Source organism: Somniosus microcephalus, unplaced genomic scaffold (genome assembly GCF_052327205.1).
Source record: "Somniosus microcephalus isolate GS21.2 unplaced genomic scaffold, FLI_Smic_1.0 unresolved_chr1, whole genome shotgun sequence".
Lineage (NCBI taxonomy): Eukaryota > Metazoa > Chordata > Chondrichthyes > Squaliformes > Somniosidae > Somniosus > Somniosus microcephalus.
Window position 1 is genome coordinate 68,481,189 of NW_028225179.1, and position 26,436 is coordinate 68,507,624.

Here is a 26,436-nt window from a genome sequence, read left to right on the forward strand (position 1 = left end):
TCAGTGCGTTACACAGAGTGACTCGCGGAGGTGGAGTCAGTGTGTTACACAGCATGACACGCGGAGGTGGAGTCAGTGTGTTACACAGCGTGACACGCGGAGGTGGAGTCAGTGTGTTACACAGCGTGACACGCGGAGGTGGAGTCAGTGTGTTACACAGCGTGACACGCGGAGGTGGAGTCAGTGTGTTACACAGAGTGACTCGCGGAGGTGGAGTCAGTGTGTTACACAGCGTGACACGTGGAGGTGGAGTCAGTGTGTTACACAGAGTGACACGCGGAGGTGGAGTCAGTGCGTTACACAGAGTGACTCGCGGAGGTGGAGTCAGTGTGTTACACAGTGTGACACGCGGAGGTGGAGTCAGTGTGTTACACAGAGTGACACGCGGAGGTGGAGTCAGTGTGTTACACAGAGTGACACGCGGAGGTGGTGTCAGTGCGTTACACAGAGTGACACGCGGAGGTGGAGTCAGTGTGTTACACAGCGTGACACGCGGAGGTGGAGTCAGTGCGTTACACAGAGTGACACGCGGAGGTGGAGTCAGCGCGTTACACAGCGTGACACGCGGAGGTGGAGTCAGTGTGTAACACAGTGTGACACGTGGAGGTGGAGTCAGTGCGTTACACAGCGTGACACGTGGAGGTGGAGTCAGTGTGTTACACAGTGTGACACGCGGAGGTGGAGTCAGTGTGTTACACAGCGTGACACGCGGAGGTGGAGTCAGTGTGTTACACAGCGTGACACGCGGAGGTGGAGTCAGTGTGTTACACAGCGTGACACGTGGAGGTGGAGTCAGTGTGTTACGCAGCGTGACACGTGGAGGTGGAGTCAGTGTGTTACGCAGCGTGACACGCGGAGGTGGAGTCAGTGTGTTACACAGTGTGACACGCGGAGGTGGAGTCAGTGTGTTACACAGCATGACACGCGGAGGTGGAGTCAGTGTGTAACACAGTGTGACACGCGGAGGTGGAGTCAGTGTGTTACACAGAGTGACACGCGGAGGTGGAGTCAGTGCGTTACACAGCGTGACACGTGGAGGTGGAGTCAGTGTGTTACACAGCGTGACACGCGGAGGTGGAGTCAGTGTGTTACACAGCATGACACGCGGAGGTGGAGTCAGTGTGTAACACAGTGTGACACGCGGAGGTGGAGTCAGTGTGTTACACAGAGTGACACGCGGAGGTGGAGTCAGTGCGTTACACAGCGTGACACGCGGAGGTGGAGTCAGTGTGTTACACAGCGTGACACGCGGAGGTGGAGTCAGTGTGTTACACAGCGTGACACGTGGAGGTGGAGTCAGTGTGTTACGCAGCGTGACACGCGGAGGTGGAGTCAGTGTGTTACACAGTGTGACACGCGGAGGTGGAGTCAGTGTGTTACACAGCATGACACGCGGAGGTGGAGTCAGTGTGTAACACAGTGTGACACGCGGAGGTGGAGTCAGTGTGTTACACAGAGTGACACGCGGAGGTGGAGTCAGTGCGTTACACAGCGTGACACGTGGAGGTGGAGTCAGTGTGTTACACAGCGTGACACGCGGAGGTGGAGTCAGTGTGTTACACAGCATGACACGCGGAGGTGGAGTCAGTGTGTTACACAGCGTGACACGCGGAGGTGGAGTCAGTGTGTTACACGGCGTGACACGCGGAGGTGGAGTCAGTGTGTTACGCAGCGTGACACGCGGAGGTGGAGTCAGTGTGTTACACAGCGTGACACACGGAGGTGGAGTCAGTGTGTTACACAGCGTGACACGCGGAGGTGGAGTCAGTGTGTTACACGGCGTGACACGCGGAGGTGGAGTCAGTGTGTTACACAGCGTGACACGTGGAGGTAGAGTCAGTGTGTTACGCAGCGTGACACGCGGAGGTGGAGTCAGTGTGTTACACAGCATGACACGCGGAGGTGGAGTCAGTGTGTTACACAGCATGACACGCGGAGGTGGAGTCAGTGTGTTACACAGCGTGACACGCGGAGGTGGAGTCAGTGTGTTACGCAGCGTGACACGCGGAGGTGGAGTCAGTGTGTTACACAGCGTGACACGTGGAGGTGGAGTCAGTGTGTTACGCAGCGTGACACGCGGAGGTGGAGTCAGTGTGTTACACAGCGTGACACGTGGAGGTGGAGTCAGTGTGTTACACAGCGTGACACGCGGAGGTGGAGTCAGTGTGTTACACAGCGTGACACGTGGAGGTGGAGTCAGTGTGTTACACAGCATGACACGCGGAGGTGGAGTCAGTGTGTTACACAGCGTGACACGCGGAGGTGGAGTCAGTGCGTTACACAGCGTGACACGCGGAGTTGGAGTCAGTGTGTTACACAGCGTGAAACGCAGAGGTGGAGTCAGTGTGTTACACAGCGTGACACGTGGAGGTGGAGTCAGTGTGTTACACAGCGTGACACGTGGAGGTGGAGTCAGTGTGTTACACAGCGTGACACGCGGAGGTGGAGTCAGTGTGTTACACAGCGTGACACGCGGAGGTGGAGTCAGTGCGTTACACAGCGTGACACGCGGAGTTGGAGTCAGTGTGTTACACAGCGTGAAACGCAGAGGTGGAGTCAGTGTGTTAAACAGCGTGACACGCGGAGGTGGAGTCAGTGTGTTACACAGCGTGACACGCGGAGCTGGAGTCAGTGTGTTACACAGCGTGACACGCGGAGGTGGAGTCATTGTGTTACACAGCGTGACACGCGGAGGTGGAGTCAGTGCGTTACACAGCGTGACACGCGGAGGTGGAGTCAGTGTGTTACACAGCATGACACGCGGAGGTGGAGTCAGTGTGTTACACAGCGTGACACGCGGAGGTGGAGTCAGTGTGTTACACAGAGTGACACGCGGAGGTGGAGTCAGTGTGTTACACAGTGTGACACGCAGGGGCGGAGTCAGTGTGTTAAACAGCGTGACACGCGGAGGTGGAGTCAGTGTGTTACACAGCGTGACACGCGGAGGTGGAGTCAGTGTGTTACACAGCATGACACGCGGAGGTGGAGTCAGTGTGTTACACAGCATGACACGCGGAGGTGGAGTCAGTGTGTTACACAGCATGACACGCGGAGGTGGAGTCAGTGTGTTACACAGCGTGACACGCGGAGGTGGAGTCAGTGTGTTACACAGCGTGACACGCGGAGGTGGAGTCAGTGTGTTACACAGTGTGACACGGAGGGGCGGAGTCAGTGTGTTACACAGCATGACACGTGGAGGTGGAGTCTGTGTGTTACACAGCGTGACACGTGGAGGTGGAGTCAGTGTGTTACACAGCGTGACACGTGGAGGTGGAGTCAGTGTGTTACACAGTGTGACACGGAGGGGCGGAGTCAGTGTGTTACACAGCATGACACGCGGAGGTGGAGTCAGTGTGTTACACAGTGTGACACGCAGGGGCGGAGTCAGTGTGTTAAACAGCGTGACACGCGGAGGTGGAGTCAGTGTGTTACACAGCATGACACGCGGAGGTGGAGTCAGTGTGTTACACAGCGTGACACGCGGAGGTGGAGTCAGTGTGTTACACAGCGTGACACGCGGAGCTGGAGTCAGTGCGTTACACAGCATGACACGCGGAGGTGGAGTCAGTGTGTTACACAGTGTGACACGCGGAGGTGGAGTCAGTGTGTTACACGGCGTGACACGCGGATGTGGAGTCAGTGTGTTACACAGTGTGACACGCGGAGGTGGAGTCACTGCGTTACACAGCGTGACACGCGGAGGTGGAGTCATTGTGTTACACAGTGTGACACGCGGAGGTGGAGTCACTGCGTTACACAGCGTGACACGCGGAGGTGGAGTCAGTGTGTTACACAGTGTGACACGCGGAGGTGGAGTCAGTGTGTTACACGGCATGACACGCGGATGTGGAGTCAGTGTGTTACACAGCATGACACGCGGAGGTGGAGTCAATGTGTTACACGGCGTGACACGCGGAGGTGGAGTCAGTGTGTTACACAGCGTGACACGCGGAGGCGGAGTCAGTGTGTTACACAGCGTGACACGCGGAGGTGGAGTCAGTGTGTTACACGGCGTGACACGCGGATGTGGAGTCAGTGTGTTACACAGCGTGACACGCGGAGGTGGAGTCAGTGTGTTACACAGCGTGACACGCGGAGGTGGAGTCAGTGTGTTACACAGCATGACACGCGGAGGTGGAGTCAGTGTGTTACACAGCGTGACACGCGGAGCTGGAGTCAGTGCGTTACACAGCATGACACGCGGAGGTGGAGTCAGTGTGTTACACAGCATGACACGCGGAGGTGGAGTCAGTGTGTTACATGGCGTGACACGCGGAGGTGGAGTCAGTACGTTACATGTGGAGGTGGAGTCAATGTGTTACACAGCGTGACATGCGGAGGTGGAGGCCGTGTGTTACACAGCTTGACACGCGGAGGTGGAGTCAGTGTGTTACACAGCATGACGCACGGAGGTGGAGTCAGGGTGATACACGGCGTGACACGCGGAAGTGGAGTCAGTGTGTTACACGGCGTGACACGCGGAGGTGGAGTCAGTGTGTTACACAGTGTGACACGCGGAGGTGGAGTCAGTGTGTTACACGGCGTGACACGTGGAGGTGGAGTCAGTGTGTTACACGGCGTGACACGCGGAGGTGGAGTCAGTGTTGCACATTGTGACACGCGGAGGTGGAGTCAGTGCATTACACGGCGTGAGACACGGAGGTGGAGTCAGTACGTTACATGTGGAGGTGGAGTCAGTGTGTTACACAGCGTGACATGCGGAGGTGGAGGCCGTGTGTTACACAGCTTGACACGCGGAGGTGGAGTCAGTGTGTTACACAGCATGACGCACGGAGGTGGAGTCAGGGTGATACACGGCGTGACACGCGGAAGTGGAGTCAGTGTGTTACACGGCGTGACACGCGGAGGTGGAGTCAGTGTGTTACACGGTGTGACACGCGGAGGTGGAGTCAGTGTGTTACACGGCGTGACACGTGGAGGTGGAGTCAGTGTGTTACACGGCGTGACACGCGGAGGTGGAGTCAGTGTTGCACATTGTGACACGCGGAGGTGGAGTCAGTGCATTACACGGCGTGACACGCAGAGGTGGAGTCAGTGTGTTACACGGCGTGACACGTGGAGGTGGAGTCAGTGTGTTACATGGCGTGACACGCGGAGGTGGAGTCAGTGTTGCACATTGTGACACGCGGAGGTGGAGTCAGTGCATTACACGGCGTGACATGCGGAGTTGGAGTCAGTGTGTTACACGGCGTGACACACGGAGGTGGAGTCAGTGTGTTACATGGCGTGACACGTGGAGGTGGAGTCAGTGTGTTACATGGCGTGGCACATGGAGGTGGAGTCAGTGTGTTACATGGCGTGGCACATGGAGGTGGAGTCAGTGTGTTACACGGCGTGACACGTGGAGGTGGAGTCAGTGTGTTACATGGCGTGGCACATGGAGGTGGAGTCAGTGTGTTAAACAGCGTGACATGCAGAGGTAGAGTCAGTGTGTTACACAGCATGACACGTGGAGGTGGAGTCAGTGTGTTACACGGCGTGACACATGGAGGTGGAGTCAGTGTGTTACACGGCGTGACACACAGAGGTGGAGTAAGTGTGTTACACGGCGTGACACGCGGAGGAAGAGTCAGTGTGTTACACGGCGTGACACGCGGAGGTGGAGTCAGTGCGTTACACGACGTGACACGCGGAGGTGGAGTCAGTGCGTTACATGGCGTGACACGCGGAGGTGGAGTCAGTGCGCTACACGAGGAGGTGGAGTCAGTGCGTTAAACGGCGTGACGCGCGGAGGTGGAGTCAGTGCGTTACACGGCGTGACGCGCGGAGGTGGAGTAAGTGTGTTACACGGCGTGACACGCGGAGGAAGAGTCAGTGTGTTACACGGCGTGACACGCGGAGGTGGAGTCAGTGCGTTACACGACGTGACACGCGGAGGTGGAGTCAGTGCGTTACACGGCGTGACACGCGGAGGTGGAGTCAGTACGCTACACGAGGAGGTGGAGTCAGTGCGTTACACGGCGTGACGCGCGGAGGTGGAGTCAGTGCGTTACACGGCGTGACGCGCGGAGGTGGAGTCAGTGTGTTACACGGCGTGACGTGCGGAGGTGGAGTCAGTGTGTTACACAGCGTGACACGCGGAGGTGGAGTCAGTGTGTTACAGAGCGTGACACGCGGAGGTAGAGTCAGTGTGTTACACAGCGTTACACGCGGAGGTGGAGTCATTGTGTTACACAGCGTGACACGCGGAGGTGGAGTCATTGCGTTACACAGAGTGACTCGCGGAGGTGGAGTCAGTGTGTTACACAGCGTGACACGCGAAGGTGGAGATAGTTTTACACAACGTGACACATGGAGGTGGAGTCAGTGCGTTACACAGCATGACACGCGGAGGTGGAGTCAGTGTGTTACACGGCGTGATATGCGGAGGTGGAGTCAGATTGTTACACGGCGTGACACGCAGATGTGGAGTCAGTGTGTGACACGGCGTGACACGCGGAGACGGAGTCATTGTGTTACACGGCGTGACACGCGGAGGTGGAGTCAGTGTTTTACACGGCGTGACACGCGAAGGTGGAGTCAGTGTGTTACACGGCGTGACACGCGGAGGTGGAGTCAGTGTGTTACACAGCGTGACACCTGGAGGTGGAGTCAGTGTGTTACACAGCATCACACGTGGAGACGGAGCCAGTGTGTTACACAGCGTGACACGCGTAGGTGGAGTCAGTGTGTTACACAGCGTGACACGCGGAGGTGGAGTCAGTGTGTTACAGAGCGTGACACGTGGAGGTAGAGTCAGTGTGTTACACAGCGTTACACGCGGAGGTGGAGTCATTGTGTTACACCGTGTGACACGCGGAGGTGGAGTCATTGCGTTACACAGCGTGACACGCGGAGGTGGAGACAGTGTGTTACACAGCGTGACACGCGGAGGTGGAGTCAGTGTGTTACACAGCGTGACGCGCGGAGGTGGAGTCAGTGTGTTACACAGTGTGACACGCAGGGGCGGAGTCAGTGTGTTACACAGCGTGACACGTGGAGGTGGAGTCAGTGTGTTACACAGCGTGACACGCGAAGGTGGAGTCAGTGTGCTACACAGCGTGACACGCGCAGGTGGAGTCAGTGCGTTACACAGCATGACACGCGGAGGTGGTGTCAGTGTGTTACACAGCGTGACACGCGGAGGTGGAGTCAGTGCATTACACGCGGAGGTGGAGTCAGTGCGTTACACAATGTCACACGTGGAGGTGGAGTCAGTGTGTTACACAGCGTGACACGTGGAGAAGGAGTCAGTGCGTTACACAGCGTGACACGCGGAGGTGGAGTCAGTGCGTTACAGAGCGTGACACGCGGAGGTGGAGTCAGTGCGTTACACAGCGTGACACGCGGAGGTGGAGTCAGTGCGTTACACAGCATGACACGCGGAGGTGGTGTCAGTGTGTTACACAGCGTGACACGCGGAGGTGGAGTCAGTGCATTACACGCGGAGGTGGAGTCAGTGCGTTACACAATGTCACACGTGGAGGTGGAGTCAGTGTGTTACACAGCGTGACACGTGGAGAAGGAGTCAGTGCGTTACACAGCGTGACACGCGGAGGTGGAGTCAGTGCGTTACAGAGCGTGACACGCGGAGGTGGAGTCAGTGCGTTACACAGCGTGACACGCGGAGGTGGAGTCAGTGTGTTACACAGCGTGACACGCGAAGGTGGAGGCAGTGTGTTAAACAGCGTGACGCGCGGAGGTGGAGTCAGTGTGTTAAACGGTGTGACGTGCGGATGCGGAGTCAGTGTTACACAGCGTGACACGCGGAGCTGGAGTCAGTGTGTTACACGGCGTGACATGTGGAGGTGGAGTCAGTGTGTTACATGGTGTGACACGCGGAGGTGGAGTCAGTGCGTTACACGGCATGACACGCGGAGCTGGAGTCAGTGTGTTACACAGCGTGAAACGCGGAGGCAGAGTCAATGTGTTACACGGCGTGAGACGCGGAGGTGGAATCAGAGTGTTACACGGCGTGAAACGCGGATGTGGAGTCAATGTGTTACACGGCGTGACATGCTGAGGTGGAGTCAGTGTGTAACAGGGCGTGACACGCGGAGGTGGAGTCAGTGTGTTACACAGCGTGACACGCGGAGGTGGAGTCAGTGTGTTACACAGCGTGACACGCGGAGGTGGAGTCAGTGTGTTACACAGCGTGACATGCGGAGGTGGAGTCAATGTGTTACACAACGTGACACGTGGATGTGGAGTCAGTGTGTTACACAGCATGACACGCGGAGTCGGAGCCAGTGTGTTACACGGCGTGACACGCGGAGGTGGAGTCAGTGTGTTACACAGTGTGACACGTGGAGATGGATTCAGTGTGTTACACAGCGTGACACGCTGAGGTGGAGTCATTGTGTTACACAGTGTGACACACGGAGGTGGTGTCAGTGCGTTACACAGCGTGACACGCGGAGCTGGAGTCAGTGCATTACACAGTGACTCGCGGAGGTGGTGTCAGTGCGTTACACAGCGTGACACGTGGAGTTGGAGTCATTGTGTTACACAGTGTGACACACGGAGGTGGTGTCAGTGCATTACAGAGCGTGACACGCGGAGGTGGAGTCAGTGTGTTGCACAGCGTGACACGTGGAGGTGGAGTCAGTGTGTTACACAGCTTGACACGCGGAGGTGGAGTCAGTGCGTTACACAGAGTGACTTGCGGAGGTGGAGTCAGTGCGTTACACAGCGTGACACGCGGAGGTGGAAGCAGTGTGTTACACAGCGTGACAGGCAAAGGTGGAGATTGTGTTACACAGCACGACATGTGGAGGTGGAGTCAGTGCGTTACACGGCATGACACGCGGCGGTGGAGTCAGTGTGTTACACGGCATGACACGTGGAGGTGGAATCAATGTGTTACACGGCGTGACACGTGGAGGTGGAATCAGTGTGTTACACAGCGTGACACGCGGAGGTGGAGTCAGTGTGTTACACAGCGTGACACGCGGAGCTGGAGTCAGTGTGTTACACAGCGTGTCAGGCGGAGGTGGAGTCAGTGTGTTAAACAGCGTGCCACGTGGAGGTGGAGTAAGTGTGTTACACAGTGTGACACGTGGAGACGGAGTCAGTGTGTTACACAGCGTGCCACGTGGAGGTGGAGTAAGTGTGTTACACAGCGTGTCAGGCGGAGGTGGAGTCAGTGTGTTACACAGCGTGCCACGTGGAGGTGGAGTAAGTGAGTTACACAGCGTGACTCGCGGAGGTGGAGTCAGTCTGTTACACAGCGTGACACGCGGAGGTGGAGTCAGTGCTTTACACGCGCAGGTGGAGTCAGTGCGTTACACAACGTCACACGCGGAGATGGAGTCAGTGTGTTACACAGCGTGACACGTGGAGACGGAGTCAGTGCGTTTCACAGCATGAGACGCGGAGGTGGAGTCAGTACGTTACACAGCGTGACACGCGGAGGTGGAGTCAGTGTGTTACACGGCGTGACATGCGGAGTTGGAGTCAGATTATTACACGGCGTGACACGCAGAGGTGGAGTCAGTGTGTTACATGGCGTGACACGCGGAGGCGGAGTCAGTGTGTTACACGGCGTGACACGCAGAGGTGGAGTCAGTGTGTTACACAGCGTGACACGCGGAGACGGAGTCATTGTGTTACACGGCGTGACACGCGGAGGTGGAGTCAGTGTATTACACAGCGTGACACGCGGAGGTGGAGTCAGTGTGTTACACAGCATGACACGTGGAGACGGAGCCAGTGTGTTACACGGAGTGACACGCGGATGTGGAGTCAGTGTGTTACACGGCGTGACACGCCGAGGTGGAGTCAGTGTGTTACACAGCGTGACACACGGAGGTGGAGCCAGTGTGTTACACAGCGTGACACGCGGAGGTGGAGTCAGTGTGTTACACAGCGTGACACGCGGAGGTGGAGTCAATGTGTTACACAGCGTGACACGCGGAGGTGGAGTCAGTGTGTTACAGAGCGTGACACGCGGAGGTAGAGTCAGTGTGTTACACAGCGTTACACGCGGAGGTGGAGTCATTGTGTTACACAGCGTGACACGCGGAGGTGGAGTCAGTGCGTTACACAGCGTGACACGTGGAGGTGCAGTCAGTGCGTTACACAGAGTGACTCGCGGAGGTGGAATCAGCGCATTACACAGCGTGACACGCGGAGGTGGAGTCAGTGTGTTACACAGCGTGACACGCGAAGGTGGAGATAGTGTTACACAACGTGACACGTGGAGGTGGAGTCAGTGCGTTACACAGTGTGACACGCGGAGGTGGAGTCAGTGTGTTACACGGCGTGACACGAGGAGGTGGAATCAGTGTGTTACACAGCGTGACACGCGGAGGTGGAGTCAGTGTGTTACACAGTGTGACACGCGGAGGTGGAGTCAGTGTGTTACACAGTGTGACACGTGGAGATGGATTCAGTGTGTTACACAGCGTGACACGTGGAGGTGGAGTCAGTGTGTTACACAGTGTGACACGCGGAGGTGGAGTCAGTGTGTTACACAGCGTGACACGTGGAGGTGGAGTCAGTGTGTTACGCAGCGTGACACGCGGAGGTGGAGTCAGTGTGTTACACAGTGTGACACGCGGAGGTGGAGTCAGTGTGTTACACAGCATGACACGCGGAGGTGGAGTCAGTGTGTAACACAGTGTGACACGCGGAGGTGGAGTCAGTGTGTTACACAGAGTGACACGCGGAGGTGGAGTCAGTGCGTTACACAGCGTGACACATGGAGGTGGAGTCAGTGTGTTACACAGCGTGACACGCGGAGGTGGAGTCAGTGTGTTACACAGCATGACACGCGGAGGTGGAGTCAGTGTGTAACACAGTGTGACACGCGGAGGTGGAGTCAGTGTGTTACACAGAGTGACACGCGGAGGTGGAGTCAGTGCGTTACACAGCGTGACACGTGGAGGTGGAGTCAGTGTGTTACACAGCGTGACACGCGGAGGTGGAGTCAGTGTGTTACACAGCATGACACGCGGAGGTGGAGTCAGTGTGTTACACAGCGTGACACGTGGACGTGGAGTCAGTGTGTTACACAGCGTTACACGCGGAGGTGGAGTCAGTGCGTTACACAGCATGACACGCGGAGGTGGAGTCAGTGTGTTACACAGTGTGACACGCGGAGGTGGAGTCAGTGTGTAACACAGTGTGACACGCGGAGGTGGAGTCAGTGTGTTACACAGCGTGACACGCGGAGGTGGAGTCAGTGTGTTACACAGCATGACACGCGGAGGTGGAGTCAGTGTGTTACACAGCGTGACACGCGGAGGTGGAGTCAGTGTGTTACACGGCGTGACACGCGGAGGTGGAGTCAGTGTGTTACGCAGCGTGACACGCGGAGGTGGAGTCAGTGTGTTACACAGCGTGACACACGGAGGTGGAGTCAGTGTGTTACACAGCGTGACACGCGGAGGTGGAGTCAGTGTGTTACGCAGCGTGACACGCGGAGGTGGAGTCAGTGTGTTACACAGCATGACACGCGGAGGTGGAGTCAGTGTGTTACACAGCATGACACGCGGAGGTGGAGTCAGTGTGTTACACAGCGTGACACGCGGAGGTGGAGTCAGTGTGTTACGCAGCGTGACACGTGGATGTGGAGTCAGTGTGTTACACAGCATGACACGCGGAGATGGAGTCAGTGTGTTACACAGCGTGACACGCAGAGGTGGAGTCAGTGTGTTACACAGCGTGACACGCGGAGGTGGAGTCAGTGTGTTACACAGCGTGACACGTGGAGGTGGAGTCAGTGTGTTACGCAGCGTGACACGCGGAGGTGGAGTCAGTGTGTTACACAGCGTGACACGTGGAGGTGGAGTCAGTGTGTTACACAGCGTGACACGCGGAGGTGGAGTCAGTGTGTTACACAGCGTGACACGTGGAGGTGGAGTCAGTGTGTAACACAGCATGACACGCGGAGGTGGAGTCAGTGTGTTACACAGCGTGACACGCGGAGGTGGAGTCAGTGCGTTACACAGCGTGACACGCGGAGTTGGAGTCAGTGTGTTACACAGCGTGAAACGCAGAGGTGGAGTCAGTGTGTTACACAGCGTGACACGTGGAGGTGGAGTCAGTGTGTTACACAGCGTGACACGTGGAGGTGGAGTCAGTGTGTTACACGGCGTGACACGCGGAGGTGGAGTCAGTGTGTTACACAGCATGACACGCGGAGGTGGAGTCAGTGTGTTACACAGCGTGACACGCGGAGGTGGAGTCAGTGCGTTACACAGCGTGACACGCGGAGTTGGAGTCAGTGTGTTACACAGCGTGAAACGCAGAGGTGGAGTCAGTGTGTTAAACAGCGTGACACGCGGAGGTGGAGTCAGTGTGTTACACAGCGTGACACGCGGAGCTGGAGTCAGTGTGTTACACAGCGTGACACGCGGAGGTGGAGTCATTGTGTTACACAGCGTGACACGCGGAGGTGGAGTCAGTGCGTTACACAGCGTGACACGCGGAGGTGGAGTCAGTGTGTTACACAGCATGACACGCGGAGGTGGAGTCAATGTGTTACACAGCGTGACACGCGGAGGTGGAGTCAGTGTGTTACACAGCGTGACACGCGGAGGTGGAGTCAGTGTGTTACACAGCATGACACGCGGAGGTGGAGTCAGTGTGTTACACAGCGTGACACGCGGAGGTGGAGTCAGTGTGTTACACAGAGTGACACGCGGAGGTGGAGTCAGTGTGTTACACAGTGTGACACGCGGAGGTGGAGTCAGTGTGTTACACAGCGTGACACGCGGAGGTGGAGTCAGTGTGTTACACAGCGTGACACGCGGAGGTGGAGTCAGTGTGTTACACAGCATGACACGCGGAGGTGGAGTCAGTGTGTTACACAGCATGACACGCGGAGGTGGAGTCAGTGTGTTACACAGCATGACACGCGGAGGTGGAGTCAGTGTGTTACACAGCGTGACACGCGGAGGTGGAGTCAGTGTGTTACACAGCGTGACACGCGGAGGTGGAGTCAGTGTGTTACACAGTGTGACACGGAGGGGCGGAGTCAGTGTGTTACACAGCATGACACGCGGAGGTGGAGTCAGTGTGTTACACAGCGTGACACGTGGAGGTGGAGTCAGTGTGTTACACAGTGTGACACGGAGGGGCGGAGTCAGTGTGTTACACAGCATGACACGCGGAGGTGGAGTCAGTGTGTTACACAGTGTGACACGCAGGGGCGGAGTCAGTGTGTTAAACAGCGTGATACGCGGAGGTGGAGTCAGTGTGTTACACAGCATGACACGCGGAGGTGGAGTCAGTGTGTTACACAGTGTGACACGCGGAGGTGGAGTCAGTGTGTTACACGGCGTGACACGCGGATGTGGAGTCAGTGTGTTACACAGTGTGACACGCGGAGGTGGAGTCACTGCGTTACACGGCGTGACACGCGGAGGTGGAGTCATTGTGTTACACAGTGTGACACGCGGAGGTGGAGTCACTGCGTTACACAGCGTGACACGCGGAGGTGGAGTCAGTGCGTTACACAGCGTGACACGCGGAGGTGGAGTCAGTGTGTTACACAGTGTGACACGCGGAGGTGGAGTCAGTGTGTTACACGGCATGACACGCGGATGTGGAGTCAGTGTGTTACACAGCATGACACGCGGAGGTGGAGTCAATGTGTTACACGGCGTGACACGCGGAGGTGGAGTCAGTGTGTTACACAGCGTGACACGCGGAGGCGGAGTCAGTGTGTTACACAGCGTGACACGCGGAGGTGGAGTCAGTGTGTTACACGGCGTGACACGCGGATGTGGAGTCAGTGTGTTACACAGCGTGACACGCGGAGGTGGAGTCAGTGTGTTACACAGCGTGACACGCGGAGGTGGAGTCAGTGTGTTACACAGCATGACACGCGGAGGTGGAGTCAGTGTGTTACACAGCGTGACACGCGGAGCTGGAGTCAGTGCGTTACACAGCATGACACGCGGAGGTGGAGTCAGTGTGTTACACAGCATGACACGCGGAGGTGGAGTCAGTGTGTTACATGGCGTGACACGCGGAGGTGGAGTCAGTACGTTACATGTGGAGGTGGAGTCAATGTGTTACACAGCGTGACATGCGGAGGTGGAGGCCGTGTGTTACACAGCTTGACACGCGGAGGTGGAGTCAGTGTGTTACACAGCATGACGCACGGAGGTGGAGTCAGGGTGATACACGGCGTGACACGCGGAAGTGGAGTCAGTGTGTTACACGGCGTGACACGCGGAGGTGGAGTCAGTGTGTTACACGGTGTGACACGCGGAGGTGGAGTCAGTGTGTTACACGGCGTGACACGTGGAGGTGGAGTCAGTGTGTTACACGGCGTGACACGCGGAGGTGGAGTCAGTGTTGCACATTGTGACACGCGGAGGTGGAGTCAGTGCATTACACGGCGTGAGAAACGGAGGTGGAGTCAGTACGTTACATGTGGAGGTGGAGTCAGTGTGTTACACAGCGTGACATGCGGAGGTGGAGGCCGTGTGTTACACAGCTTGACACGCGGAGGTGGAGTCAGTGTGTTACACAGCATGACGCACGGAGGTGGAGTCAGGGTGATACACGGCGTGACACGCGGAAGTGGAGTCAGTGTGTTACACGGCGTGACACGCGGAGGTGGAGTCAGTGTGTTACACGGTGTGACACGCGGAGGTGGAGTCAGTGTGTTACACGGCGTGACACGTGGAGGTGGAGTCAGTGTGTTACACGGCGTGACACGCGGAGGTGGAGTCAGTGTTGCACATTGTGACACGCGGAGGTGGAGTCAGTGCATTACACGGCGTGACACGCAGAGGTGGAGTCAGTGTGTTACACGGCGTGACACGTGGAGGTGGAGTCAGTGTGTTACATGGCGTGACACGCGGAGGTGGAGTCAGTGTTGCACATTGTGACACGCGGAGGTGGAGTCAGTGCATTACACGGCGTGACATGCGGAGTTGGAGTCAGTGTGTTACACGGCGTGACACACGGAGGTGGAGTCAGTGTGTTACATGGCGTGACACGTGGAGGTGGAGTCAGTGTGTTACATGGCGTGGCACATGGAGGTGGAGTCAGTGTGTTACATGGCGTGGCACATGGAGGTGGAGTCAGTGTGTTACACGGCGTGACACGTGGAGGTGGAGTCAGTGTGTTACATGGCGTGGCACATGGAGGTGGAGTCAGTGTGTTAAACAGCGTGACATGCAGAGGTAGAGTCAGTGTGTTACACAGCATGACACGCGGAGGTGGAGTCAGTGTGTTACACGGCGTGACACATGGAGGTGGAGTCAGTGTGTTACACGGCGTGACACACAGAGGTGGAGTAAGTGTGTTACACGGCGTGACACGCGGAGGAAGAGTCAGTGTGTTACACGGCGTGACACGCGGAGGTGGAGTCAGTGTGTTACGCAGCGTGACACGCGGAGGTGGAGTCAGTGTGTTACACAGCGTGACACACGGAGGTGGAGTCAGTGTGTTACACAGCGTGACACGCGGAGGTGGAGTCAGTGTGTTACGCAGCGTGACACGCGGAGGTGGAGTCAGTGTGTTACACAGCATGACACGCGGAGGTGGAGTCAGTGTGTTACACAGCATGACACGCGGAGGTGGAGTCAGTGTGTTACACAGCGTGACACGCGGAGGTGGAGTCAGTGTGTTACGCAGCGTGACACGTGGATGTGGAGTCAGTGTGTTACACAGCATGACACGCGGAGATGGAGTCAGTGTGTTACACAGCGTGACACGCAGAGGTGGAGTCAGTGTGTTACACAGCGTGACACGCGGAGGTGGAGTCAGTGTGTTACACAGCGTGACACGTGGAGGTGGAGTCAGTGTGTTACGCAGCGTGACACGCGGAGGTGGAGTCAGTGTGTTACACAGCGTGACACGTGGAGGTGGAGTCAGTGTGTTACACAGCGTGACACGCGGAGGTGGAGTCAGTGTGTTACACAGCGTGACACGTGGAGGTGGAGTCAGTGTGTAACACAGCATGACACGCGGAGGTGGAGTCAGTGTGTTACACAGCGTGACACGCGGAGGTGGAGTCAGTGCGTTACACAGCGTGACACGCGGAGTTGGAGTCAGTGTGTTACACAGCGTGAAACGCAGAGGTGGAGTCAGTGTGTTACACAGCGTGACACGTGGAGGTGGAGTCAGTGTGTTACACAGCGTGACACGTGGAGGTGGAGTCAGTGTGTTACACGGCGTGACACGCGGAGGTGGAGTCAGTGTGTTACACAGCATGACACGCGGAGGTGGAGTCAGTGTGTTACACAGCGTGACACGCGGAGGTGGAGTCAGTGCGTTACACAGCGTGACACGCGGAGTTGGAGTCAGTGTGTTACACAGCGTGAAACGCAGAGGTGGAGTCAGTGTGTTAAACAGCGTGACACGCGGAGGTGGAGTCAGTGTGTTACACAGCGTGACACGCGGAGCTGGAGTCAGTGTGTTACACAGCGTGACACGCGGAGGTGGAGTCATTGTGTTACACAGCGTGACACGCGGAGGTGGAGTCAGTGCGTTACACAGCGTGACACGCGGAGGTGGAGTCAGTGTGTTACACAGCATGACACGCGGAGGTGGAGTCAATGTGTTACACAGCGTGACACGCGGAGGTGGAGTCAGTGTGTTACACAGCGTGACACGCGGAGGTGGAGTCAGTGTGTTACACAGCATGACACGCGGAGGTGGAGTCAGTGTGTTACACAGCGTGACACGCGGAGGTGGAGTCAGTGTGTTACACAGAGTGACACGCGGAGGTGGAGTCAGTGTGTTACACAGTGTGACACGCAGGGGCGGAGTCAGTGTGTTAAACAGCGTGACACGCGGAGGTGGAGTCAGTGTGTTACACAGCGTGACACGCGGAGGTGGAGTCAGTGTGTTACACAGCATGACACGCGGAGGTGGAGTCAGTGTGTTACACAGCATGACACGCGGAGGTGGAGTCAGTGTGTTACACAGCATGACACGCGGAGGTGGAGTCAGTGTGTTACACAGCGTGACACGCGGAGGTGGAGTCAGTGTGTTACACAGCGTGACACGCGGAGGTGGAGTCAGTGTGTTACACAGTGTGACACGGAGGGGCGGAGTCAGTGTGTTACACAGCATGACACGCGGAGGTGGAGTCAGTGTGTTACACAGCGTGACACGTGGAGGTGGAGTCAGTGTGTTACACAGTGTGACACGGAGGGGCGGAGTCAGTGTGTTACACAGCATGACACGCGGAGGTGGAGTCAGTGTGTTACACAGTGTGACACGCAGGGGCGGAGTCAGTGTGTTAAACAGCGTGATACGCGGAGGTGGAGTCAGTGTGTTACACAGCATGACACGCGGAGGTGGAGTCAGTGTGTTACACAGTGTGACACGCGGAGGTGGAGTCAGTGTGTTACACGGCGTGACACGCGGATGTGGAGTCAGTGTGTTACACAGTGTGACACGCGGAGGTGGAGTCACTGCGTTACACGGCGTGACACGCGGAGGTGGAGTCATTGTGTTACACAGTGTGACACGCGGAGGTGGAGTCACTGCGTTACACAGCGTGACACGCGGAGGTGGAGTCAGTGCGTTACACAGCGTGACACGCGGAGGTGGAGTCAGTGTGTTACACAGTGTGACACGCGGAGGTGGAGTCAGTGTGTTACACGGCATGACACGCGGATGTGGAGTCAGTGTGTTACACAGCATGACACGCGGAGGTGGAGTCAATGTGTTACACGGCGTGACACGCGGAGGTGGAGTCAGTGTGTTACACAGCGTGACACGCGGAGGCGGAGTCAGTGTGTTACACAGCGTGACACGCGGAGGTGGAGTCAGTGTGTTACACGGCGTGACACGCGGATGTGGAGTCAGTGTGTTACACAGCGTGACACGCGGAGGTGGAGTCAGTGTGTTACACAGCGTGACACGCGGAGGTGGAGTCAGTGTGTTACACAGCATGACACGTGGAGGTGGAGTCAGTGTGTTACACAGCGTGACACGCGGAGCTGGAGTCAGTGCGTTACACAGCATGACACGCGGAGGTGGAGTCAGTGTGTTACACAGCATGACACGCGGAGGTGGAGTCAGTGTGTTACATGGCGTGACACGCGGAGGTGGAGTCAGTACGTTACATGTGGAGGTGGAGTCAATGTGTTACACAGCGTGACATGCGGAGGTGGAGGCCGTGTGTTACACAGCTTGACACGCGGAGGTGGAGTCAGTGTGTTACACAGCATGACGCACGGAGGTGGAGTCAGGGTGATACACGGCGTGACACGCGGAAGTGGAGTCAGTGTGTTACACGGCGTGACACGCGGAGGTGGAGTCAGTGTGTTACACGGTGTGACACGCGGAGGTGGAGTCAGTGTGTTACACGGCGTGACACGTGGAGGTGGAGTCAGTGTGTTACACGGCGTGACACGCGGAGGTGGAGTCAGTGTTGCACATTGTGACACGCGGAGGTGGAGTCAGTGCATTACACGGCGTGAGAAACGGAGGTGGAGTCAGTACGTTACATGTGGAGGTGGAGTCAGTGTGTTACACAGCGTGACATGCGGAGGTGGAGGCCGTGTGTTACACAGCTTGACACGCGGAGGTGGAGTCAGTGTGTTACACAGCATGACGCACGGAGGTGGAGTCAGGGTGATACACGGCGTGACACGCGGAAGTGGAGTCAGTGTGTTACACGGCGTGACACGCGGAGGTGGAGTCAGTGTGTTACACGGTGTGACACGCGGAGGTGGAGTCAGTGTGTTACACGGCGTGACACGTGGAGGTGGAGTCAGTGTGTTACACGGCGTGACACGCGGAGGTGGAGTCAGTGTTGCACATTGTGACACGCGGAGGTGGAGTCAGTGCATTACACGGCGTGACACGCAGAGGTGGAGTCAGTGTGTTACACGGCGTGACACGTGGAGGTGGAGTCAGTGTGTTACATGGCGTGACACGCGGAGGTGGAGTCAGTGTTGCACATTGTGACACGCGGAGGTGGAGTCAGTGCATTACACGGCGTGACATGCGGAGTTGGAGTCAGTGTGTTACACGGCGTGACACACGGAGGTGGAGTCAGTGTGTTACATGGCGTGACACGTGGAGGTGGAGTCAGTGTGTTACATGGCGTGGCACATGGAGGTGGAGTCAGTGTGTTACATGGCGTGGCACATGGAGGTGGAGTCAGTGTGTTACACGGCGTGACACGTGGAGGTGGAGTCAGTGTGTTACATGGCGTGGCACATGGAGGTGGAGTCAGTGTGTTAAACAGCGTGACATGCAGAGGTAGAGTCAGTGTGTTACACAGCATGACACGCGGAGGTGGAGTCAGTGTGTTACACGGCGTGACACATGGAGGTGGAGTCAGTGTGTTACACGGCGTGACACACAGAGGTGGAGTAAGTGTGTTACACGGCGTGACACGCGGAGGAAGAGTCAGTGTGTTACACGGCGTGACACGCGGAGGTGGAGTCAGTGCGTTACACGACGTGACACGCGGAGGTGGAGTCAGTGCGTTACATGGCGTGACACGCGGAGGTGGAGTCAGTGCGCTACACGAGGAGGTGGAGTCAGTGCGTTAAACGGCGTGACGCGCGGAGGTGGAGTCAGTGCGTTACACGGCGTGACGCGCGGAGGTGGAGTAAGTGTGTTACACGGCGTGACACGCGGAGGAAGAGTCAGTGTGTTACACGGCGTGACACGCGGAGGTGGAGTCAGTGCGTTACACGACGTGACACGCGGAGGTGGAGTCAGTGCGTTACACGGCGTGACACGCGGAGGTGGAGTCAGTACGCTACACGAGGAGGTGGAGTCAGTGCGTTACACGGCGTGACGCGCGGAGGTGGAGTCAGTGCGTTACACGGCGTGACGCGCGGAGGTGGAGTCAGTGTGTTACACGGCGTGACGTGCGGAGGTGGAGTCAGTGTGTTACACAGCGTGACACGCGGAGGTGGAGTCAGTGTGTTACAGAGCGTGACACGCGGAGGTAGAGTCAGTGTGTTACACAGCGTTACACGCGGAGGTGGAGTCATTGTGTTACACAGCGTGACACGCGGAGGTGGAGTCATTGCGTTACACAGAGTGACTCGCGGAGGTGGAGTCAGTGTGTTACACAGCGTGACACGCGAAGGTGGAGATAGTTTTACACAACGTGACACATGGAGGTGGAGTCAGTGCGTTACACAGCATGACACGCGGAGGTGGAGTCAGTGTGTTACACGGCGTGATATGCGGAGGTGGAGTCAGATTGTTACACGGCGTGACACGCAGAGGTGGAGTCAGTGTGTGACACGGCGTGACACGCGGAGACGGAGTCATTGTGTTACACGGCGTGACACGCGGAGGTGGAGTCAGTGTTTTACACGGCGTGACACGCGAAGGTGGAGTCAGTGTGTTACACGGCGTGACACGCGGAGGTGGAGTCAGTGTGTTACACAGCGTGACACCTGGAGGTGGAGTCAGTGTGTTACACAGCATCACACGTGGAGACGGAGCCAGTGTGTTACACAGCGTGACACGCGTAGGTGGAGTCAGTGTGTTACACAGCGTGACACGCGGAGGTGGAGTCAGTGTGTTACAGAGCGTGACACGTGGAGGTAGAGTCAGTGTGTTACACAGCGTTACACGCGGAGGTGGAGTCATTGTGTTACACCGTGTGACACGCGGAGGTGGAGTCATTGCGTTACACAGCGTGACACGCGGAGGTGGAGACAGTGTGTTACACAGCGTGACACGCGGAGGTGGAGTCAGTGTGTTACACAGCGTGACGCGCGGAGGTGGAGTCAGTGTGTTACACAGTGTGACACGCAGGGGCGGAGTCAGTGTGTTACACAGCGTGACACGTGGAGGTGGAGTCAGTGTGTTACACAGCGTGACACGCGAAGGTGGAGTCAGTGTGCTACACAGCGTGACACGCGCAGGTGGAGTCAGTGCGTTACACAGCATGACACGCGGAGGTGGTGTCAGTGTGTTACACAGCGTGACACGCGGAGGTGGAGTCAGTGCATTACACGCGGAGGTGGAGTCAGTGCGTTACACAATGTCACACGTGGAGGTGGAGTCAGTGTGTTACACAGCGTGACACGTGGAGAAGGAGTCAGTGCGTTACACAGCGTGACACGCGGAGGTGGAGTCAGTGCGTTACAGAGCGTGACACGCGGAGGTGGAGTCAGTGCGTTACACAGCGTGACACGCGGAGGTGGAGTCAGTGCGTTACACAGCATGACACGCGGAGGTGGTGTCAGTGTGTTACACAGCGTGACACGCGGAGGTGGAGTCAGTGCATTACACGCGGAGGTGGAGTCAGTGCGTTACACAATGTCACACGTGGAGGTGGAGTCAGTGTGTTACACAGCGTGACACGTGGAGAAGGAGTCAGTGCGTTACACAGCGTGACACGCGGAGGTGGAGTCAGTGCGTTACAGAGCGTGACACGCGGAGGTGGAGTCAGTGCGTTACACAGCGTGACACGCGGAGGTGGAGTCAGTGTGTTACACAGCGTGACACGCGAAGGTGGAGGCAGTGTGTTAAACAGCGTGACGCGCGGAGGTGGAGTCAGTGTGTTAAACGGTGTGACGTGCGGATGCGGAGTCAGTGTTACACAGCGTGACACGCGGAGCTGGAGTCAGTGTGTTACACGGCGTGACATGTGGAGGTGGAGTCAGTGTGTTACATGGTGTGACACGCGGAGGTGGAGTCAGTGCGTTACACGGCATGACACGCGGAGCTGGAGTCAGTGTGTTACACAGCGTGAAACGCGGAGGCAGAGTCAATGTGTTACACGGCGTGACACGCGGAGGTGGAATCAGAGTGTTACACGGCGTGAAACGCGGATGTGGAGTCAATGTGTTACACGGCGTGACATGCTGAGGTGGAGTCAGTGTGTAACAGGGCGTGACACGCGGAGGTGGAGTCAGTGTGTTACACAGTGTGACACGCGGAGGTGGAGTCAGTGTGTTACACAGCGTGACACGCGGAGGTGGAGTCAGTGTGTTACACAGCGTGACATGCGGAGGTGGAGTCAATGTGTTACACAACGTGACACGTGGATGTGGAGTCAGTGTGTTACACAGCATGACACGCGGAGTCGGAGCCAGTGTGTTACACGGCGTGACACGCGGAGGTGGAGTCAGTGTGTTACACAGTGTGACACGTGGAGATGGATTCAGTGTGTTACACAGCGTGACACGCTGAGGTGGAGTCATTGTGTTACACAGTGTGACACACGGAGGTGGTGTCAGTGCGTTACACAGCGTGACACGCGGAGCTGGAGTCAGTGCATTACACAGTGACTCGCGGAGGTGGTGTCAGTGCGTTACACAGCGTGACACGTGGAGTTGGAGTCATTGTGTTACACAGTGTGACACACGGAGGTGGTGTCAGTGCATTACAGAGCGTGACACGCGGAGGTGGAGTCAGTGTGTTACACAGCTTGACACGCGGTGGTGGAGTCAGTGCGTTACACAGAGTGACTTGCGGAGGTGGAGTCAGTGCGTTACACAGCGTGACACGCGGAGGTGGAAGCAGTGTGTTACACAGCGTGACAGGCAAAGGTGGAGATTGTGTTACACAGCACGACATGTGGAGGTGGAGTCAGTGCGTTACACGGCATGACACGCGGCGGTGGAGTCAGTGTGTTACACGGCATGACACGTGGAGGTGGAATCAATGTGTTACACGGCGTGACACGTGGAGGTGGAATCAGTGTGTTACACAGCGTGACACGCGGAGGTGGAGTCAGTGTGTTACACAGCGTGACACGCGGAGCTGGAGTCAGTGTGTTACACAGCGTGTCAGGCGGAGGTGGAGTCAGTGTGTTAAACAGCGTGCCACGTGGAGGTGGAGTAAGTGTGTTACACAGCGTGTCAGGCGGAGGTGGAGTCAGTGTGTTACACAGCGTGCCACGTGGAGGTGGAGTAAGTGAGTTACACAGCGTGACTCGCGGAGGTGGAGTCAGTGCGTTACACAGCGTGACACGCGGAGGCGGAGTCAGTGTGTTACACAGCGTGATGCGCGGAGGTGGAGTCAGTGTGTTACACAGCATGACGCGCGGAGGTGGAGTCAGTGTGTTAAATGGCGTGACGTGCGGATGCGGAGTCAATGTTACACAGCGTGACACGCGGAGCTGGAGTCAGTGTGTTACATGGCGTGACACGTGGAGGTGGAGTCCGGGTGTTACACAGTGTGACACGCGGTGGTGGAGTCAGTGCGTTACACGGCATGACACGCGGAGCTGGAGTCAGTGTGTTACACAGCGTGACACGCGGAGGTGGAGTCAGTCTGTTACACAGCGTGACACGCGGAGGTGGAGTCAGTGCTTTACACGCGCAGGTGGAGTCAGTGCGTTACACAACGTCACACGCGGAGATGGAGTCAGTGTGTTACACAGCGTGACACGTGGAGACGGAGTCAGTGCGTTTCACAGCATGAGACGTGGAGGTGGAGTCAGTACGTTACACAGCGTGACACGCGGAGGTGGAGTCAGTGTGTTACACGGCGTGACATGCGGAGTTGGAGTCAGATTATTACACGGCGTGACACGCAGAGGTGGAGTCAGTGTGTTACATGGCGTGACACGCGGAGGCGGAGTCAGTGTGTTACACGGCGTGACACGCAGAGGTGGAGTCAGTGTGTTACACAGCGTGACACGCGGAGACGGAGTCATTGTGTTACACGGCGTGACACGCGGAGGTGGAGTCAGTGTATTACACAGCGTGACACGCGGAGGTGGAGTCAGTGTGTTACACAGCATGACACGTGGAGACGGAGCCAGTGTGTTACACGGAGTGACACGCGGATGTGGAGTCAGTGTGTTACACGGCGTGACACGCCGAGGTGGAGTCAGTGTGTTACACAGCGTGACACACGGAGGTGGAGCCAGTGTGTTACACAGCGTGACACGCGGAGGTGGAGTCAGTGTGTTACACAGCGTGACACGCGGAGGTGGAGTCAATGTGTTACACAGCGTGACACGCGGAGGTGGAGTCAGTGTGTTACAGAGCGTGACACGCGGAGGTAGAGTCAGTGTGTTACACAGCGTTACACGCGGAGGTGGAGTCATTGTGTTACACAGCGTGACACGCGGAGGTGGAGTCAGTGCGTTACACAGCGTGACACGTGGAGGTGCAGTCAGTGCGTTACACAGAGTGACTCGCGGAGGTGGAATCAGCGCATTACACAGCGTGACACGCGGAGGTGGAGTCAGTGTGTTACACAGCGTGACACGCGGAGGTGGAGTCAGTGTGTTACACAGCGTGACACGCGAAGGTGGAGATAGTGTTACACAACGTGACACGTGGAGGTGGAGTCAGTGCGTTACACAGTGTGACACGCGGAGGTGGAGTCAGTGTGTTACACGGCGTGACACGAGGAGGTGGAATCAGTGTGTTACACAGCGTGACACGCGGAGGTGGATTCAGTGTGTTACACAGTGTGACACGCGGAGGTGGAGTCAGTGTGTTACACAGTGTGACACGTGGAGATGGATTCAGTGTGTTACACAGCGTGACACGTGGAGTTGGAGTCATTGTGTTACACAGTGTGACACACGGAGGTGGTGTCAGTGCATTACAGAGCGTGACACGCGGAGGTGGAGTCAGTGCGTTACACAGAGTGACTCGCGGAGGTGGAGTCAGTGCGTTACACAGAGTGACTCGCGGAGATGGAGTCAGTGCGTTACACAGCGTGACACGCGGAGGTGTAATTAGTGTGTTACACGGCGTGACACGCGGAGGTGGAGTCAGTGTGTTACACAGCGTAACACGCGGAGGTGGAGTCAGTGTGTTACACAGCATGACACGCGGATTTGGAGTCAGTGTGTTACACAGCGTGACACGCGGAGGTGGAGTCAGTGCGTTACACGCGGAGGTGGAGTCAGTGCGTTACACAATGTCACACGTGGAGGTGGAGTCAGTGTGTTACACAGCGTGACACGTGGAGAAAGAGTCAGTGCGTTACACAGCGTGACATGCGGAGGTGGAGTCAGTGCGTTACAGAGCGTGACACGCGGAGGTGGAGTAAGTCTGTTACACAGCGTGACACGCGGAGGTGGAGTCAGTGTGTTAAACGGTGTGACGTGCGGATGCGGAGTCAGTGTTACACAGCGTGACACGCGGAGCTGGAGTCAGTGTGTTACACGGCGTGACATGTGGAGGTGGAGGCAGTGTGTTACACAGCGTGACACGCGGAGGTGGAGGCAGTGTGTTACACAGCGTGACGCGCGGAGGTGGAGTCAGTGTGTTAAACGGTGTGACGTGCGGATGCGGAGTCAGTGTTACACAGCGTGACACGCGGAGCTGGAGTCAGTGTGTTACACGGCGTGACATGTGGAGGTGGAGTCAGTGTGTTACACGGCGTGACATGTGGAGGTGGAGTCAGTGTGTTACACGGTGTGACACGCGGAGGTGGAGTCAGTGCATTACACAGCGTGACACGCGGAGCTGGAGTCAATGTGTTACACAGCGTGAAATGCGGAGGCAGAGTCAATGTGTTACACGGCATGACACGCGGAGGTGGAGTCAGTGTGTTACACAGCGTGACACGCGGAGGTGGAATCAGAGTGTTACACGGCGTGAAACGCGGATGTGGAGTCAATGTGTTACACGGCGTGACATGCTGAGGTGGAGTCAGTGTGTAACAGGGCCTGACACGCGATGGTGGAGTCAGTGTGTTACACAGCGTGACACGCGGAGGTGGAGTCAGTGTGTTACACGGCGTGACACGCGGATGTGGAGTCAGTGTGTTACACAGCGTGACACGTGGAGTTGGAGTCAGTGTGTTACAGAGCGTGACATGCGGAGGTAGAGTCAGTGTGTTACACAGCGTGACACGCGGAGGTGGAGTCATTGTGTTACACAGCGTGACACGCGGAGGTGGAGTCATTGTGTTACACAGCGTGACACGCGAAGGTGGAGTCAGTGCGTTACACAGCGTGACACATGGAGGTGGAGTCATTGTGTTACACAGCGTGACACGCGGAGGTGGAGTCATTGCGTTACACAGCGTGACACGCGGAGGTGGAGTCAGTGCGTTACACAGCGTGACACGCGGAGGTGGAGTCAGTGTGTTACACAGCGTGACACGCGGAGGTGGAGTCAGTGCGTTACACAGCGTGACACGCGGAGGTGGAGTCAGTGTGTTACACAGCGTGACACGCGGAGGTGGAGTCAGTGTGTTACACAGTGTGACACGCGGAGGTGGTGTCAGTGCGTTACACAATGTGACACGCGGAGGTGGAGTCAGTGTGTTACACAGCGTGACACGCGAAGGTGGAGATAGTGTTACACGGCGTGACACGAGGAGGTGGAATCAGTGTGTTACACAGCGTGACACGCGGAGGTGGAGTCAGTGTGTTACACAGTGTGACACGCGGAGGTGGTGTCAGTGCGTTACACAATGTGACACGCGGAGGTGGAGTCAGTGTGTTACACAGCGTGACACGCGAAGGTGGAGATAGTGTTACACGGCGTGACACGAGGAGGTGGAATCAGTGTGTTACACAGCGTGACACGCGGAGGTGGAGTCAGTGTGTTACAC